Source organism: Mustela putorius, unplaced genomic scaffold (assembly GCF_011764305.1).
Source record: "Mustela putorius furo isolate JIRA1106 unplaced genomic scaffold, ASM1176430v1.1 tig00003974_pilon_pilon_pilon, whole genome shotgun sequence".
Lineage (NCBI taxonomy): Eukaryota > Metazoa > Chordata > Mammalia > Carnivora > Mustelidae > Mustela > Mustela putorius.
In genome coordinates, this window is record NW_025422117.1 from 5,600,867 (window position 1) to 5,620,988 (window position 20,122).

A 20,122-nucleotide genomic window follows, 5' to 3' on the forward strand; every position below is an offset into this window, starting at 1 on the left:
ATCTAAGGAGAGAGAGAGAGAGACTATTACAATAATTAGAATAGAGACTATTTTTAATAGTTCAAAATGGTGACAGTAAAAGGTGGTGAGAAGTGGTAAGATTCCATTGTATTTTTCAGGAGGATTTGATAATGAATTGGGGATGGAGTGTGTGAGAAAGATGGTAATCAAGGACAGTTTCAGGATTTGTGGCCTGATTGCCTAGAGAGATGAAGTTTCCATCAACTCAACTGGGAAACGGTGAAGGAATAGTTTTTGGAGTCAGAAGACAGGGCAGGAAAAGGCAGGAGTTAGTTGTAGACATGCAAAAGTTGAGATGCTTATTTTCCTCCTCAGCGTGTTTGGGTTCATTGTTTCCTACTAGGGAATTTTAACTGAAGTTAAAATTTATCATGTTGTTCCATTAGATGAGATGAGAGGGTACACTATTTAAGGAAATCATCACCGAAGTTTTGGGGAGTTATTGCCAAAAGGTCAGGCAAACAAACACTAAAGCACATAGCCCATAATTTTCAAGTATCACTGGGAAATTTTCATGACTTACTGATAAAGTTCCCCCTATCTCAGTCTGTAGCAAAGAAACAGGTGAATCTCAAGTGATCACTTCTCTGGCTGTGATTCTGGATACATCTGGATGTCTTTCCCATATTTATCCTCCTTTTCTTCATCCATACAAATATTCTATGAGTTCTCAATGGCAACACTACCCCAGAACCTTAGAAGGAAATAGATGCCAAAAAATGTAGCTCCTATCAGTTCCTCACCATGCAGAAAGGAGCTTAGAAGGAAGGAGGTATTGGTGATGACAAGTTGGAAAAAAAAAATCCAATTCCTAATTAAAATATCTAGTAAGCACTTGGATAGAAGAGTTGATTTTTCAGAGAATGAGTTAGTATTAGAATTACATATTTGTGGGATGCCTGGGTGGCTCGGTTGGTTAAGCCGCTGCCTTCGGCTAAGGTCATGATCCCAGGCTCCTGGAATCGAGGTCCGCATCAGGGTCCTTGCTCGGCAGGGAGCCTGCTTCTCTCTCCGCCTCTGCCTGCCACTCTGCCTGCTTGTGAGCATGCTCTCTCTCTCTCTTTCTCTCTGACAAATAAATAAATAAAATCTTTAAAAAAATAAAAAGCTTAGATATTGTTGTCTTTGTTTCTTAGACTGCCATAATGAAGTACTACAAGCTGAGTGGCTTAAAAAAAAATTGTCTCTGAGTTCTGGAGGCTTTCCAAAATCAAGATGTCATCAGAGCCAGGCTGCTTCTCAGACTCTGGGTAGAATCCTTCCTTGTGTCTTGGCAGTTTCTGGTGGTGGCCATCAGTCCTTGGCATTCTGTGTCTGTCATCACATGAATTCTTCCTCTGCATCTGGTATTTTCTTCTCCTTATAAGGATAAGGAGTTGGGTCTACCCTAACAGTCCATCTTAACTTGATCACATCTGTGGAGACCTTGTTTCTAAATATGGTCATAGTCACACATTCAGTGGTATGGGGGGGAACAATTTAATCTATGACAGTAATCTTCAGAGTGCTGAGGATATTCAAAGCCATAGTTCTGGATAAAAACACCTAGTAAGCAGATTTGGGTAAGGAAAATTTGTGGCCCAAAGATTCTCATCTGGCACACAAGCAATAAGGAATCTGGAAAAGAGATTGAGAGAGTGGTTATTAAGTAAGAGGGTATATTTCTTTTCCATTGCTGGGGCTATAACAAATGGCCACAAGTTGGTGGCTAAAACAATACCATGTTACTATCTTTTGGTTCTGGAGGTCAGAGGTCGAAGTTGGGTCTTACTGACTAAAATCAATGCATCTGCAGGGCTGTGTTCTTTTCTGGCAATTTAGGGCAGATTTTGTTTCCTTTTGTCTTTCAGCAGCTTTTAGAAGCTGAATTACTTGACTCATAGTTTTCTTCTATCTTTAAAACTAATTCAGTAGTCCCCCAGACTTATCTGCAGTTTTGCTTTTTCGTGGTCTCAATTACCCGCAGTCAACTGCAGTCTGGAAGGAGATGATCCTTCTTCTGACACATCACACTTCATAAGTTCAACAGTAGTAGCCTAATGTTATGTCACAATGCCTACATCATTCACCTACTTCATCTCATCACGTGCGCATTTATCATCTCACATCATCAAGAGAAGGGTGAGTAGAGTGCAGTAAGATATTTTGAGACAAAGAAAGAGATGACATTCACATAAATTTTACTACAATATATTGTTCTATTTTATTATTGTTCAATAGTTGTTAATCTCTTACTATGCCTAATTTTTTAAAATAAATTTTATTGTAGGTGTGTATATATAGGAAAAAGCATAGTATATATAGGATTTGGTACTGTCTGTGTTTCTTGCCTCCACTGGGGGTCTTAGAACATGTCTCCTACTTATAAGTAGGGACTATTGCAATAGCTAGTTAAGTTTTTCCCACATATTATCATTCTGACCCTGACTTTTCTGTCTTAATCTTCCATATTAAAATAACCCTTGTGCTCAAATTGGGCCTATCTGGACAATACAGGAAAATCTCTCTATTTTAAGGTCCACTTATTAGCAAACTCAATTCTACTCGCAACCATAATTCCACTTTGCCATGTAACATAACATATTCACAGATTCTGGGGATTAAGACATGGGTGTCTTTGGGAGACCATTATTTTGCTTACCACAGAGGGAAGCTGGAAAGTGTAGTATTTTTAGGTCTAAATGTTATCGAGGGGGAAAAATGATTGAGCATGTTGGACTCTTGCTGATGGCCTAATTAAGTTAACTAGGTTACTTATTGATGATTCCATGAGGTTAAGACGTGAAAATAAGCATGGATTTAACATCTGGGAAAACACTGGTAGTATGAGAAGAACAATTGATGTGTATTGATTGGCATACAAGTCTGGTGTAGGTAATTCAGGCAATGGTAAGAGAAAATATAGATTGAGGAAGTACTGACAACTCCAATGTTTATTGGAGGTTTATGATGTATAGGTTGTCACTGAGTGTTCTTGTAACCCTCACCAAAACTATATTTAATAAAGTGGACATTTTTGTTATTCTCATCTCTGTAACATGCCATAGAAGTATTCCACATGCTATGGTTGGTTTCCATTATTAATATAATTTAAAATTTTTCAAAAAATAATGTTACAAGGAGTGTTGTATGGTGTTAAACTATTTACAATTGTAGAGTGATGGATCTAATATTGTAATTCTGCATTACTTTATTTTAAAAATGGAAACTGAAGTATTAAACTCCCTTTTTATATTGGGGGAGAATTCTTTAAACAGAGATTATATTTCTTCTATAGTAGAAAATTAGGAAATGATTAAAAATATATTCATTTGTTAAAAATTACCCATTTTTAAAAAAGGATACCAACTAATAATATAGGGAGAGATAAAAAAAGTTTCTGATAGCTCAATTAAAATATAACATTGTTTTTGCACTTTATGAAATTTATTATGTCAAATATCCATCATTTAAAATCATACTTTCTGAAAACTGTAGATTCTAAGTTCCTTTTTACCAATTGGATGCTACTTTCCTTTTATAATGTACCTAAGTAGCTTTATGCTTCAGTTTCCTGGTCTGTAAAAATACTGTAAACCTATCAGTTTATCATACTAGGTCCTATTCTAAAACTAAACTAGTAAAACTAAACATAACTTGTATAATTTTGAAAAAGATATACAGTTGAAAACAAATTCAGATGACATTGACTCATAACAACTTTTAAAAAGTAGTATTTTTTTGGAGGGAGGAAGCAAAATCAAATATTGCAATGTAAATGCAGAATCTCATGATGTTTCCTACTAGGGAATTACTAAAGGGAACATAGAGATAAATTTTTATGGGCCCAGCACGCTTCCACTGCACAACTCTGCTGAGGTAAATTTTTATATAGGTTTATTGTTCTCTTTTTAATATAAATAAAGAATTGGAAAAACCAATTAATAAGAAATAAAAAATAATCAGATCTTTTAAACAGAAGTTGTTTCTGAATGTTGATGATATATTTTGGTAGTCATACATTATTGCTATTATGAACACATGCTGTTTCATATGGGTTGATTCATATTTAGTTATAAAATGTATTTATTTCTCTATATTTGACTGTACAGTTTTGGTTTTAACAGATTAAAAAGTTCTTGTCCTTTAAAACAAAAGAATAAAATGTTTTTCTATATCAAAAATATTTACAGTATACTCACTATGTGCTAAAGCACTATTCTAGGAGCTGTGGATACAGGAATTAAAACACACATGTGTGCTCACTCATGCCCTGCTGCTTATATTCTATCAGAGGACAGATTTTAAGTAAAATTAAAATATGTGTTTATTAATAAGTAATATCTACTTAACCTATGTGGATTTTTAAATATATTTTTAATATTGAAGCTAAATCTGGTATTTTAAAAGACCTATATCATAAAACCATATTAATGCCAATTTTTAATAAACTTTTATTTTTTTTAAAGATTTTATTTATTTGACAGACAGAGATCACAAGTAGGCAGAGAGGCAGGCAGAGAGAGGGGGGGAAGCAGGTTCACCGCTGAGCAGAGAGCCTGAGGCGGGGCTCAATCCCAGGACCCTGAGACCATGACCTGAGCCAAAAGCAGAGGCTTACCCCACTGAGCCACCCAGGTGCCCAATAAACTTTTATTTTTATGCTTGAATATCATGATTGAGTCAATTGAAAACTTAAAAAAAAAAAAAACTATAACACAATTATAACTATGCACACTGAAGCAGCAAGAAAATTGAAGGAATGTTTAATTTTTATATGCATTTTAATAAAATTATGATAAAATTGTGATCACAAAACATAAATTTGAAGTGCCCCAAAGTTTATAAATAAAATAAATAAGTACTGGCATGTAAATCAAAATTGATGTATATGACTTTCTTATTCAAATATCATACACAAATTGTATTCTGAGGAATTGTCTGCTTAGTTTTTTCTTAGATATATAATCACCAAGTTTTCAAGATTCTGTTTTCCTATAACATGTACAAAAAGTTTTTAAAGCAGTTTTAAAAATGTATCATTTTTATTTCCCCTATATTGAACTCCTTGGAACATCAAATGAATGTTTGCTTATTATTATTTCCAAATATTTTAATATAATGTAGAAGCAGTATTATCACGAACTTTTTAGCTACATCACATTACTATATGTTCAAAACTTTGTACATGAAACTAGCCAGAGCTTTTCACAGAATGTGCAATTAACCAATGTTCAACATTGCTTTTTCTATGTGGACATACTAATAGGCTGTAATATATTTTGCTAGAAAAATTGCATAAAGGTTATTCTGCCGTATTTTAGCATTAGCTGAGTAATTGGGTGCATTAGGAGACTAGGAATTTCAACAAGAATCTGCATTAATCCCCACCAAGCTTGAGTTAGACATACTAAAATCCCTAAAGAATTCTGTGCTCTTAATTACTGCTCTTTTCTTTTTCGATATAGAACTCCCCTGGTGATGAACAACTGAAGAAAAATCCATCACTGAGGCACTCAAAGTTTGTAATCCTTACAAGTGACCTTTCCATGAACCCCAATTTAAGGACATCTTTAAAGGGAAGAGTGTGTAAGTGTAACATTTAAGAAACTAACTTAATTAAAACAGTAAATGCTAACTTGGCATGAAAGCAAATTCTACTAGATCACCTGTCAGCATACCAAACAACAATTTTTGGTTTTGTTTTTAAACTGAACCTCAACAGAGACTGATATTTTTTTTTATCAGAGATAATTGTATTTTAAAGACATTTTTTAAAGGTCACAATAGACTTACATTTGCTATAGTTAGAAATAAACTTTAAAAAATATTTGAGTTTAATATGCAAACTTAATTTTTAAATTCTTATAGTTTTTTTTTTATAAATGTTCATATTTAGGCAAGCTTAAATATGGCTTTCCTTTTCTTCACTCTTGATTTATTTCACTTCTAGGATGATTTTGAGAATTGACAATACAGTAGTCTCAAAGAAACTCCAAATCATGGGACTGTAACCTACCTGATATTTCTCAGCCTAGAGCATCACTTAAGTAAAAAAAAAAAAAAAAATCATTGTCATTCACTTGAACCATCAGTACTTTTGTATTATTGCCTATATTGGGCACAATGATATTTCAGTCTTTTTAAAGATTATAATTGCTCAAAAGAGAGAGAGGGAGTGAGCTTGCAGGTGTGCAAGCAGAGGGGAGAGCAGAGGGAGGAGCAGACTCCCCACAGAGCCCGGAGCCAGAGGTGGGACTTAATCACAGAACCCCTAGATCTATGACCTGAGCCCAAAGCAGATACTTAACCTCCTGAGACACCCAGGCACCTCTATTTCAGTCTTTTGGACACTATCTCTACACAGGTGTTTTCAACGGCTATGAACACTAAATCTAGCCATTTAGTCGATATTCATTCATCTGGTCAGTGTTTGTCACAGTTTCTGGTATCTAAAATGTGTTTAAATTTTGTTGAGTTTGTATGTAATCCTAACTGACCTTATAGTATTGAGGAGAGTAATTAAGGCATGGGGGGCAGTAGGGGGGTGGTAGGGTGGGGGGTGAGGGTAGGGTGGTTCATTTTCTTCCCAGTGAAAATAAAAACTTTATTTCTTCTTCTTGATTCTCAAAAATGTCACTGAAACACTATTGCAAATACCATGATTTCACCTTTCCATTCTGTTTTCACTGCCTTAGGTTTTCTGCTTGGGTATCCCAAACTTGCTGTTAAACCTTGTACAACTTGTAGGACTTTTTGTGTGACTTTCTTTTCTGTGAGTCAGGATACTTCTGTATCAAACAGCAGGAAGTTAAATCAAGCACATGTTAACAAAACAAAAGGGAATTGGAGATCCGGTGATTGTCAGGGACAGTGAGGACCACCAGAAGTGAAGTTGCCTCTCAGGAAACTACCCTCAGGGATTTGAACATTGTTACACCCCTTCTTTGTACAATGTTTTCATACCTCTCCAGTTGTTGGATTTGTTTTCCCAGAATAGCTTCTCTACAAAGCAAGAGGACCTGAATGATACATCTTAGGTTGCTATTTTAAAATAGAAGTTCAGAGGATGACCAAAAAGTCTATGTTTACAGCAGGCTCCCAGCTTTAATCTTGTCAGTTACATAGTTGCTATAAACACTGAAACATAAAGTCCAAATTATTTATGCTGGTAAAAAGGATAATTGTAGTAACTGGCAATAGTGTGCTTATAAAACCATTCTGATGAGAGTAAGTCTTTGAATTTACCTGCTTTTACCTTAGAGCAAGGGGGAAACATTTTTTGACATGTATTTATGCCTAAATTCTTTGATAAAAGTGTCCTAGCTGTTATTTTTTCTTAAGATAAACACACATATTATGATGACATCTTCTCTTGAACATAGCCTCTAGTGTTACACTACTTTAGTTCCCTAAAGCAGCCTTGTATGGTTATGGTAAGAAACTGGAGGAGCATCTGGGGGGTTCAGGGGTTTAGGCCTGTGCCTTTGGCTCAGGTCATGATCTCAGGGTCTGGGATTAGGAACAACATGGGGCTCTCTGCTCAGAGAGAGCTTCCCCCTCTCTCTCTGCCTGCCTCTCTGTGATCTCTGTCTCTCTGTCAAGTAAATAAATAAAATCTTTAATAAATTAAAAAAAATAAATTGGATTAGGTGTGATTACTGACAGTAACTGTAGATTTCAGACCTCTGAGTAGACAAGGTAAAATTCTTATCCATCATGGAATCTAGAAAAGAATATAGCTTATGACTAGATGATTTATTTTAATGAGTATCTAATTTACAAATATGTTTGAAGTCATTTTTGTCTCTTACATGTTATAATTATCAATGAAAATATAATTGTGTTGATGAAACTTAATTGCTACTGTATTTCAAATAATACACGGTGCTTATTGATATTTTCAGATAATTTGCAAATGTAGAACTAGTATTGCCAAAAAATCTCATAATATAAAAGCTGTATAGTTAATACTTTTCTGATTTTTTTCAGGTAAATTACAAAACCAGAACTAGTATTACAAACAAAATTCTAATAGAAAAGTTATATAGTTAATACTTTTCTACTCACTGTAGATTATGAAAGTTAAAAAACTAGATGAAATAAATTAAAAATAAGTAAGTGTAAACTCCAAATATAATTTATCTAAAAATACTAATATAAAAATTATTTTTAATGCTAAAATTTTTAGGGATAGGTTACAGCTGATATCCATTATCTTATGAAATTCTTCAACTTTCCAATCTTTCTTTCAATGTAATCACTATTATTATCATAACAACATTATTTGTATATTATATATACTGTATTATCCCAAGCAACAATAATTTCCCTGAGTATAAGATGATATTTTAAAAGTGTCTCTATCTGTCATAGTGTCTAGTACAAACTAAATTATTGTATCAGAATCTATTATTCCTCTTTCTCACTATATTTTAATATGGGATAGAAAGATTTATTGTAATATATTTTAAATTAACATTATCTAATACTAATCATCATTTTAAAAACTCAATAAATTTCTCAGTGAGAGTATTAGAAGTGAGGTGTCTTCTAAAAATCTTATATTTTTTAGAGGCAATAGTAATCTTTAAACTACGCTTATAATTAGATGAATCTACAAAGAACTGTATTAATGCTCAAGGCTGAGAGTGGAACTGGCAGTGAGTCAGAGATTCTGAGTAATGCTGGGCAGAATATATATGAAATTTTTTTAATCATAAAGTGTTTTAAAACCCTATTTCTGTGCTGTGATTTATTCATTGACTTGTTCCTTCTAAGGTGAATAATAGAGCCATTGGACAGTGCATAGCTCTTGAAGTGATCGTAGTGGTACTTCTCCTGGCAGCTGAAGTGTTTGTTGTGACATTTAGTAAAATCTTTCAAGTTTTGACTATCTTTCAGAAATACTAACTTCCCCATATTTTCCTCCTTAATTCAGCTTAACAATGTGTTTCCACTTAATCTTAAGATTCTTCTGGCCTCCATGAACATTTTCTTGTGGTAATTTTGAAAATTCCCTCTGGTCCAGATGGAAGACACACCAAATAAATTTCCTATTAACAACAGGCAATGTTGAGGAATAAAGATTGACTTAGTTTAATTTTACTTAGCTCAATCTTTTCATTCATCCAACAAATATATATATAAAAGTACTTGTTATGGATAAAGTACTTAGGTAAGCCTTGATGATATAAAGAAATATTAAAAAATGAATACAGATTTTAAGATATGTATGTTTTAATAGGATAAATAGATAAATCAATGATTATGAAACAATGCTTGAAGTGAAATGGGGGCTATTGCAGATCATTGAAAGAGAAAAATCCAATATTTGAAGATTCACTCAAGTTAGGAACATGAAGTAAGGTATTGAGGGTGATGAGGCATTTCAGGGGAAAGAAACAGCATTTAAAAGATCTTGAGACACAAAACTGTGGTGTATTATTTACTGGGAAAAGAATATAGACCAGACTTAAACTTCTATTCATGAATAAGATGGGACCTGACTTATTTTTTGCAGAAAACACCTATAAAACTTGGATATAAAACAAACAACAACACTGGTGAACAAAAAGGAGTAAGCAGATTTTGGTGGAGGGGAATTTCATAGGATATTCATAGGAGGGAAATTTTACATTCATAGGAGGGTAATATTACAGAGTACATTTCCATTTTTTATGAATTTTATTCCGGGGTCATGCATCATCAGTGCAGCAAATGAGTTGGTAGTGGTAGTGAGAAGTCCATAGTTTTGTGACCTGGCAATTTTGAGACCCGAATATGGAGACAAACTAGTTTACAAAGAGAGGAAAATTTTGTTAAAGAAAAAGAGCCAAATGAGTCTCGACTTTAGGAAACCATACCACTCTTTGATCCCTCAATCATGCAATTCTAGACACAAAACTAAAAATACCCCCCAAAAAACCTCAACTAAAAAGAAAAGATCTGAAATGAGACCAGAGATATGGTCCATGAAAACAGCTTTTGATTTGAGACCAATTAAGATAATTGAAAGATAAAGCAGAAGAAACAACTCTTAAAAGAGAAAAATAAAATAATCTCCTGTCTCCCCCAGGTGATATTCATAATTTCCATGACTCAATCTAGAATTATCTAATATATGAAAAGCCAGGTGAATGGCAAACACTCTCAGAAGAAAAGGAAATGAACTCAACCCAGATGATCCTGATATTGTAAGTATCAGAAAACGTGGTAAAGTAGGTATAATATTTAGCTGAAGAAAAGTTTAACACAATACACAATATACTCCTAATGAAGGGAAAGAGGAATTCTCCACAGACATATAGGTATGATAAGAAGGAAGCAAATGGAAATTCTAGACCTGAAAAATATGATACCTGCAGTTAAAAAAAAAAAAGTTCATTGGCTAATATTAACAGCTTAAAGAGATGGTGTGGGGGAAGACAAAGTAATCTTGAAAGTGCCACAATAGAAATGGCCCAATGTGAAAAACAAAAAGAAAACATGCTGTCAATAAAAACAGAGCTATGTGTATACACACACACACACACACACAAACATCTAGCTATCTATCATCTATCTGTATCTATATCACTATCTATATACACAAATACATAAACATATGCACAAATACATATGTACACAAATGTGTATGCACATATAAAGATGTGTGTTATGTAATTTGAAGATACAACTCCTTTAATTTCCCCACATTTGATTAGATAAATTGTCAGATTCAGCTCATAGAATTTGAACAATTTTTTAGTTTGCTTTCCATTTTGTGATTTTGAAAAAAAGTCTCTATGTGTGTACATTACATGTATAGTTTATAAACCACATGTATGCACATGTACATACACACCTACATATGAGACTTAGTACTGTTTTGAAATTTAATTGTTATTCAACTCAACAATATACCTTGCAACACAAATATAGGTATAAAAATATGGACCAGCGTCATAATATTATTCCAGTTTGCTATTGGTTCACCTGAAACTGCCCTCTCCTTGCTGTTGATGCATAACAGCTGAGGTGGGAATCTGTACCCTCTGATATTAAAGCCATAAGAGGCGATACAGAAGTTGTTGCTCTGGGAGATGTTATGTGGTGATACAATTTCCTGCATGAGGAAATGATTATTTAGTATGTTTGTTTATTTGAAAAGATCACCATAATTTCTTTAAAATTGCAAGACTGACAGAATGCTCCCTTATTTTTTTTTTTTAAAGATTTTATTTATTTATTTGATACAGAGAAATCACAAGTAGATGGAGAGGCAGACAGAGAGAGAGAGGGGAAGCGGGCTCCCTGCTGAGCAGAGAGCCCGATGCGGGACTCGACCCCAGGACCCTGGGATCATGACCTGAGCCGAAGGCAGAGGCTTTAACCCTCTGAGCCACCCAGGTGCCCCTAGAATGCTCCCTTATTAATTGAGCAATCTTCTCTATTAGGTATAGCCATTGATCATGCTTAACTTTGAACCCTTGTTTGAGGTATGTCATGACTATTCATTGTATAAGTTTGCTTTTCCCTTCTGAGTATATTATTACCAATAAACTTACACTCACATATTTTTATATCCATTTACCATATGAACCTTAGTCAGCTTTTACATTGGGCTTGCCAAATTTAGTTTTTTCTAATTCCAACTCTACCTTGCTTCTACATTTATTGCCCATTTTTTCTATAAAGAAGCAGTTTCCATAAAGGTCAAATTTTAACTTATAAGAGATCTTGGAGAAGTACAAAAGGCATAGAAATTCAGCAGAGAGAGAGTCAGACAGGAAGAAGCTGTGAACCAATGAAAAGTATTTTCTTAGGAATAGATCAGACAAAAATCATACAGCACTTTTTTAAGCTTTCATGGCAGAATCAATACTAAATGTTGTCAGAAAACCACTCAGTACTGATATGTCCAGATTTGAGAGGATTAGTACAGACTATTTCATGCTTTATTAGGGGATTGAAAATGTATACAATTATTCTAGTTTGAGAAGAATAAATGGCAGTTTCCTTAATCACTATGCCTGGGAAATTTACGGAGTTAGGATGATTGATCAAGGAATATGGAAGGTGAGACTTACTGAAGGTGTCAGGCAGGAAGAAAACACAGCAGTGACTGAGTTGTATTTGGATTGATATATCAACTTATTATTGGGGCCATACTGACACATAAGAAGTTGTAAATGATTGTTTGATTGAACAATTGACAATTGAGTTGGCCTGGAATTTAAGTTACATTGTTTACAATAAAGGGGCCCCCTAGGGAGTATAAAGAAAAGCACATTATAAAACAAATGACATAATTTAAAATGTAAATCCCAATTCCACTTATGCCTAGAAAGAAGGAAATATTGTCACTTCTACCACCTTCTCCACAACAAAAGCAAGGTAATCTTAAAAAAAAAAAATTCTTAAATCTGCCCATCAAATATCTGCAGTTACAAAGTAACGGGATGGCCTAACTTCTAAAGAAAGACAGATAAATGTAAAAAGAGACTGAGGCATCTGGGTGGCTCAGTGGGTTAAGCCTCTGTCTTCACCTCAGGTCATGATCTCAGGATCCTAGGATCAAGCCCTGTATTAGGCTTTCTGTTCAGCAGGGAGCCTGCTTCACTACCTCCCAACCCCCGTGCCTGCCTCTCGCCTACTTTTGATATCTATCAAATAAATAAATAAAATACTTTTAAAAATTAATGTTCGACAACAGGCAGCAGATTCAGAAAACTAAGAGAACGTCAATCAGTGTGAGTGCCAAAAGATTTAGTCCCACATATAATTTATAAATACAAAAAAATCAAAGATAAAGAAAAAAATCCTGAAAGAAACCAGAGAAGTAAAAACATCTTACTAATAAAAGAAAAAAGAATTACATTTGACTTCTTTTTGGAAACCGTATAAGTAAGAAGAAAGTGGAGTACAATTAAAAAAATAAATAAATAAAACAAAAAAAACCTATCAACCTAGAATTCTATATCTTGCAAAATATTCTTCAAAAGTGAAGGAGAAATAAATACTTTCTCAGAAAAATAAAACTTGAGAGAATGTTATCAGTAGACCTGCCTTGCAAGAAATGTTAAGAGAAGTTTTTTTTTTTTTTTTTTTTTAAACAGAAGGAAAATAATATATATTAGAAACTAGGATCTAAACAAAGAAAGGAAGAACACCCAGTAAGTGAAAATAAAATAAAAACTTGTTTTCTTATTCTTAAAGATTTACTTATTTATTTATTTATTTTTAGAGATGGGAAAAGAGAGGAAGAGCACAAGTGGCAGGGGGAGGGGAGGGCAAAAGAGAATCTCAGGCAGATGCCATCCTGAGCAAGGAGCTCGATTCAGGGCTTGATCTTACAACCCTGAGATCCTGAAACCAAGAGTCAGCTGAAACCAAGAGTCAGACACTTAACCAACTGTATCACCCAGGAACTGCTTATTTTTCTTATTCTTAATTGATGTCACAGATAATAGTTTTTTCAATTAATATGAGCAATGTGAATTATGTATTCTTATGTGTATATCTTAAAGTATATAAGATTAGATAATATAACATTATATATATTCTTTTTATGCTAATACATAAGTAAATAATATATAAGTAAATGATATATAATATATTTAAAAATAATATAAATTAATAAATTAAGAATTATTACAAAATTAAAACTAAATAAAGTAATTAAATATATAATGCACTTACTTATGTATAAGTATTTTAAAAATAAATATACAATAAAATAAATTTATATAACTAAAATTAAATATAACAAAAATATATAAATATAAATGCATACTTATATATAACACATACATGTAAATAATTTATAATAATATATAAGTAAATAATAGTATATAGGGACACCTGGGTGGCTCAGTTGGTTAAGCGGCTACCTTCGGCTCAGGTCATGATCCCAGGGTCCTGGGATCGAGTCCCACATTGGGCTCCTTGCTCAGCAGAGAGCCTGCTTCTCCCTCTGACTCTGCCTGCCTCTCTGCCTGTGCTCACTCTCTCTGACAAACAAATAAATAAAATATTTAAAGTAAAAATAATAACATATAAGTAAATAAATGACATCAATGATACAAGGGATAAAAGAGAGGAATTTGGATTATTTTGTTATTAAAATGTATCAACAGCACCGTGAATTTGTATAATGTTATCTGAAAGTAGACTTTGATTAGCTGTAAATGTATATTACAAACTCTACAACTTAAAAAAAGTTTACGAAAAAAAGAAAAATAAAAGAAGTAATACAGAATTCTCAGTTAAAAGCACATACACAAAACTATAAAGACAGGAAGACAAAAATAGAAATGAAGAGTAAGGGCAGAAAACAGTAACAATTGTGGTAAATATTAATCCAACTATATTAGTAAGTTTGAATGTTGATGACTAAATGTACCAATGATAAGACACAGATTGTCAGAATGGAACAAAAATCACCAACAACTATCTGTTTTGACAAGAAACCTACTTTAAATATAAAGACATACAAATTAAAAGTAAATGAGTGGAGGAAACATACAATGATAATACTAATTTAAAAAGAAGAATAGCTGTATAAATTTTAAACAAAGTAGACTTCAAAACAAGGAAAGTTATCAGAGATAGAGAATAGCATTTTTTAATGGTAGAGGGGTCAACTCTCTAAAACATAACAATCTTTACCTTGTAAATGCCTAACTATAGAGTGTTAAATATATGAGGCAAAACTAATAAGACTGCAAGAAGAAAGAGATTAATACACTATCATAGTTCAACACTTTAATAGTCCTCAGTTAGAAATGGATAGACTCAGCAAGCAGAAAATCAGTAAGGACATAGTTGACCTTAACACCACCATCAATCAACTGGATATAATTGACATTTGTAGATCACTTCTTTTAACAATAGCAAAATACATACTCATCTCACACTTACATGGAACATTTGTCAAAGTAAGCCACATTCTGAGCTATAAAATATACATAAAGAAATTAAAAAGAGAGGGGCTTGGGTGGTGCAGTAGGTTAAGCTTCCATCTCTTGATTTTAGCTAGGTCATGATTTCAGGGTTGTGAGATTGAGCCCCACGTTGGGCTCCACACTGAATCTGGAAACTGCTTGAGTTTTTCTCCCCCTTTTCCCTTTGTCTCTCCTGCTTGTGTGTTCTCTCTCTCTCTCAAACCAATAAATCAATAAATTAATAAATCTTATTTTAAAAAATTAAAATAGTAGAAATCACAATTTTATTTGTCTTCTCTGAGACCACAAAGAAGTCAATCAGAAAGATAACTGGAAAATTGCAAAATTGTGGATTCAACAACATGCATCTAAATAACACATGAATCAAAAGAAGAAATTTCAAGAGAATTTAAGAATATTTTGAATCAAATGAAAATGAAAATACAATTTATCAAAATATGTGTGATGCAGTGAAATGCAATGCTTAGAGGAAAATTAATAACACTGAATGTTTATATTAGACAAGAAGTAAGATCCAAAAACAATGTTCTGTTTTTACCTTAGGGAACTAGAAAAATAAAAAAGAAGAAGTATTTGACAAAAGTCAAAACACATTGATTATAAAAACTCTCAGTAAGGAATTGAGGAGAACTTTCTCAATTGATAAACCATAACTAAAAAAAACACCCCTGCAGGTAACATTATACTTAATAGCAAGAAACTTGTAGTTTTCCAACTGAGATCAGCTACAAGGCAAGAATGTTCCCTCTTTTCAATATACTAGAAGTCCTAACTAATGAGATGGGATAAGAAATAGAAATAAAAGTATATAGATTGGAATGGAAGAAATATAAGTGTTCAGAGATGACATGATCATCTCTATGGAAAATCCAAAAGAACTGAAAAGAGACAGAAAATGGAGTGTCATCATTAAAATCCTGAGAACACAAAACAAAATCCTTAAATCCAGTGCACCATACTCAGTGAAAAAAATTCAATTATAAAGGTAAAATATATATTTTTAGAGAAATAAGTGTTTTTATTTCCATTAGACTTTCAGTATGGGAAATGTTAAAAAGATTCGCCATGAGCAAGATGATAATTCCAATAAATAAATGATTTTCTCCATAAATAAATTCTACAGAACTTGGTAAAGGATAAACATAAACGATAAATTATTATGTTTCATTTACTTAAAAGATAGATGACTTTCTAAAGCCTTTCAACATTTTCAGCAAAATCTGCCCAGAGCTCTGTCCAGCCCTGGGACGACAACTTGTGAGGCAGAAGAAAGGAAAACCTTCCTGCAGATCTTTGAAGAAGCCACTAGACAGGCTGAAGGACAACTACAGTCCTTCGAGAAGAGTCCACTTCCTCTGGCACCAGTGAATGAACCAGGACTTCAGGGCCATCCGAACCATCCTCACTGTTCCTGCTAATCTTGTGTTTGGGAGATGACGGGCCATTTAGAGCACACAGTTCATTCTTACCACAGAGCGTCAGCTTCTTTCTCCAAGTCTTCCTCTGCCCATTGCAAGTTTTGAATAGATTCTGGTGTTCCGAAAGTCAATTCCAACACCTTTGCCAGCTCGTTCATTACAGTTGGGGAGGAACAGAGCTCTAGAATTAGCATGCTTAACCCCTTACTCCTCTCTACCTGCAAATATACAAAATATGTATTGATCTGCTTATTTATTGCATACCTTACCCATCCAAAAATGAAACCGCATGTACTGATTTTATTTTGCTCATCACCTGGCCCTGGCGGTATAATCATGCAGACCCGGAAGAGAACAAAGCAGGAAAGTAAACAACAGAGGATGATCACTAAAAAATCTAACACTAAACTTGGAGTAGTAGTCTGGGGGGAATATTCTTGTTAGGATATCACTCTCCTTTGTGTTGTAACAAAGTTTTCAAGCAGTTTTGCAATTCCCTGGGGACTTACTATTACATCAGTTCAGGGAGAGGTGAAAGGGGGGAAAAAAAAAAAAAGGAGAGAGAGAGAGCGAGCTCGAGCTGCAGGAGGTAGACTGCTCCTTAAAGTCTTGTACCCAAGTGGTATACAGTTCAGAAGTAGAGGTAGTGGATTTTGGTGAGCTGAAAGCAATTTCATCTGCGGGATAGTTAGACTCGGTTTCCTTCCAGGTCATTAGTAAAGAATGGTGGCTAATTTTCTTAGGGAGAGTAGGTTGAAAGGAAATCCAGGAAGAGAAGTTGCATATGGTGAGGTCTGGAAGCAGGTAAGAGTTTGGAATGTTTCAAAACTGAAACATGGCATGACTAAAAGGAAGAGTAGTGAAAATTGATGTTGAAAAAGTATGCAAGGACAGACCAAACAGGATATTTGTATTTTTACAAATATATTATGTATAACATTTTTATATTATATAATTATATTACATATCTTATGTACAAAATGTTTAAAATTGTGTTCATGTTTAAATGAGAAGCTGCTTAATAGATATTAACCAAACAGAGAGTGAATTGATTTTGCATATTTTAGGGCTCACTAACCCTGTAAACACAGAATTAGCATGAAGCTTAATATATTCATGGTCAATTAGGAAACTTTGACTAACAGAATGGCAGTGAAGATGAAAATAAATATATAATGTTTATGAGGTAAAATCAATAAAAAATGGTTGACCTAGACTTGCAATTTTAGCCTGGAAAAAAAGGCATATATTTCCAAATACTTGAAAAGATGTCATGTACTTATGTTCTGTGTTACTATTTGGAGTTGTTCTTTATACAGTACCTTGCTTAGGGTACATCCTTGATATACACATTTTAGAGTAATGAGTGCTTTTAAATACAGAAAAAGTACAACACTCGGGGCAAAGAGAAGAATAGCTGCTGCATATGGAAGACATTCAGCACAATATAAAAAAAGAATGATCTGAAAATAAGAAAATGTCTTAATATGAAACCAGATGTCTTAGAAGTCAAAGACCTTTTCATAAAAGAGGTTGGATTATCTGAGCTTAGACACTGAATCACAGAGGAAGAACTACCCAGTTAGCAGAAGCTGAAAAGCTCCCTTCAAATTTAGTGGACAAGGAAACTCTGTGTTAAAATAAGTATTTGAAAACAATGTAGACAAAATCAAAGCCCAACAGGGAGGCGCATGTTGTCAGGTGCTCTTTAGCCAAAATGATTGCATGTGTCCTAGCAGGTGATGTGCCCATGGCAAAGATAAAGAGCATTCAAACCTGCATTCTATGCATGTCATTCTTAATTTTCTCTAATGCTATAATAAATATGTAAATACATTTTATTTTAAAGAAGCAGTGTTTAGACTCCTCTAATATAACTTACTTGATGTACAATACATTTCATACTTAAAATCATACTTTTTTTGTGGCTAAATCAACCTGAAAATTGATACTTTGTATAAAGACATATTTGTATTTTATTATTTTTTGAAAGAATTATTAGAGCCTTGATTAAACCTATTACCTACTGTGAAAATGAGATTTTTAATTAGCTTTATTGAAGCTGTGCAGATAATGATAAATGATGAAAATCTTTTTTTAAAAAATTTTTGCTTGTTTTTGTTATTAATATTTATATAATGGAATTCAGTATATAACCAGTTCACCTCAATTGTTTAATTTTCAGAGTACATTTTACTGAAATACCTCATTGGAAAAATTCAACTTTCAAAATGGAAAATTCCTTCAAATTCAAATGGCAGTTCAATAAAATAATTCAGGTTGTTCCTCTCCTCAAGGGAAAGAAAGAGTTGATCTGAGTCAAAATACAATGGTTGAAAAGAAGTGATGTGACATAAAATAAGGCAGAACAATGTGACATGTGTTCATAGAGGTTTCATTAAAAACGCAAAAGTAAATTTCTTTAAATTGGAACTCAGATATGAACATTTGTTCAAACAGCAGACTTCACATTGTAGTAGTTGAATAATCAGCAAAAATGCAAAACATTTTCTATGTTAGTCCTTTTCCCCTTTCTATTGCAATGACTGAAGTAAATTGAGTTTTTATGGACATTCTCTGTTGGGATCAATAGGGTGTGTGTGTGTGTGTGTGTGTGTGTGTGTGTGACAACTATCAAATCACAGAGTCCAGGGGTCTAATGTTTTACTAAAGAGAAAAATTGGCCATCAAATTGAGACAGGGATCCTTGGAAGTAGTGTTTTTGTACCTGCTGGTAATATATTTTAAGGAAAACTATTTTAGTCGAAGTCTGTAACTCCAGTCAGCCACCACTGTCCTCTTTCTCCCAGTACACTTTCCCTTGGGTACAAGGAATCATAGACTTGCAAGGATTCTTCTCTCCTTAGAACATTGAGAGAAAAGGGATTTTGACTCACAGTGGGTTTTTGTGTTTTGTTTTGTTTTTTTTCTTTGTTTTGTTTTTTTCAAGTCAGACGATTTTAAGTTAGTTCTTTATTTTCTGGTTCTGGTTGATCTGTTTGGTCCACTTTGACTTAGTCTCTTAATGTGATCTGTATGTTACAATTACTTGCCTCCATAGTTCTGATGCTGCCACCCATCTAGCAGCCACACTGGAGGGAGCCACATGTTCTAGCTTCCCTGCAACACCACCACCTTTGGTCTGCTCTAGGTAGTAGGCTTCCAGAGAAAGGATGATCACAGCAGATGATAATTTCAGCATCATCCAGAATGTGCCGCTGTCCTCTTCTTTCCTAATTTTTTTTTTTTAAAGATTTTATTTATTTGTCAGAGAGAGCGAGCAAGAGCGAGCACAGGCAGACAGAGTGGAAGGCAGAGTCAGACGGAGAAGCAGGCTCCCTGCGGAGCAAGGAGCCCGATATGGGACTCGATCCCAGGACGCTGGGATCATGACCTGAGCCGAAGGCAGCTGCTTAACCAACTGAGCCACCCAGGTGTCCCTCTTCTTTCCTAATTTTTTGAGCAGGCCAAACTCTGCCATCCCTAGACTCCTAGCCTGAAATTGCATATCTCCAAAGTGCTCTGTTAACTTACAAACAAGAAAATGTGGAAATTTTGAATTACAACTTTTCTGAGATGCCAATGTCATCAACCTATTCAGTATACCCACTTTAACTTGTAACCAGAGAAGTTATACATTTTTGTGTAATTAATTGTTCAAGCTTTGAGAATCATAGCTGTGGATTTTCCTATTACAAAGATTCCTATGCTTGGCCTTCATTCACATTAATTAATTGAAATATATACTCTTTTCCT

At 33.9% G+C, this 20,122-nt stretch overlaps 1 long non-coding RNA gene across 1 annotated transcript; it reads left to right on the forward strand.

Moving 5' to 3' along the window:
- The first annotated feature begins 5,473 nt into the window (after nucleotides 1-5,473).
- On the forward strand, nucleotides 5,474-16,709 carry LOC101679470. Its single transcript, XR_199592.3, has 3 exons — nucleotides 5,474-5,589; nucleotides 10,079-10,196; nucleotides 16,163-16,709. It is a non-coding gene; the product is annotated as an uncharacterized LOC101679470 (long non-coding RNA).
- Nucleotides 16,710-20,122: the final 3,413 nt, after the last annotated feature.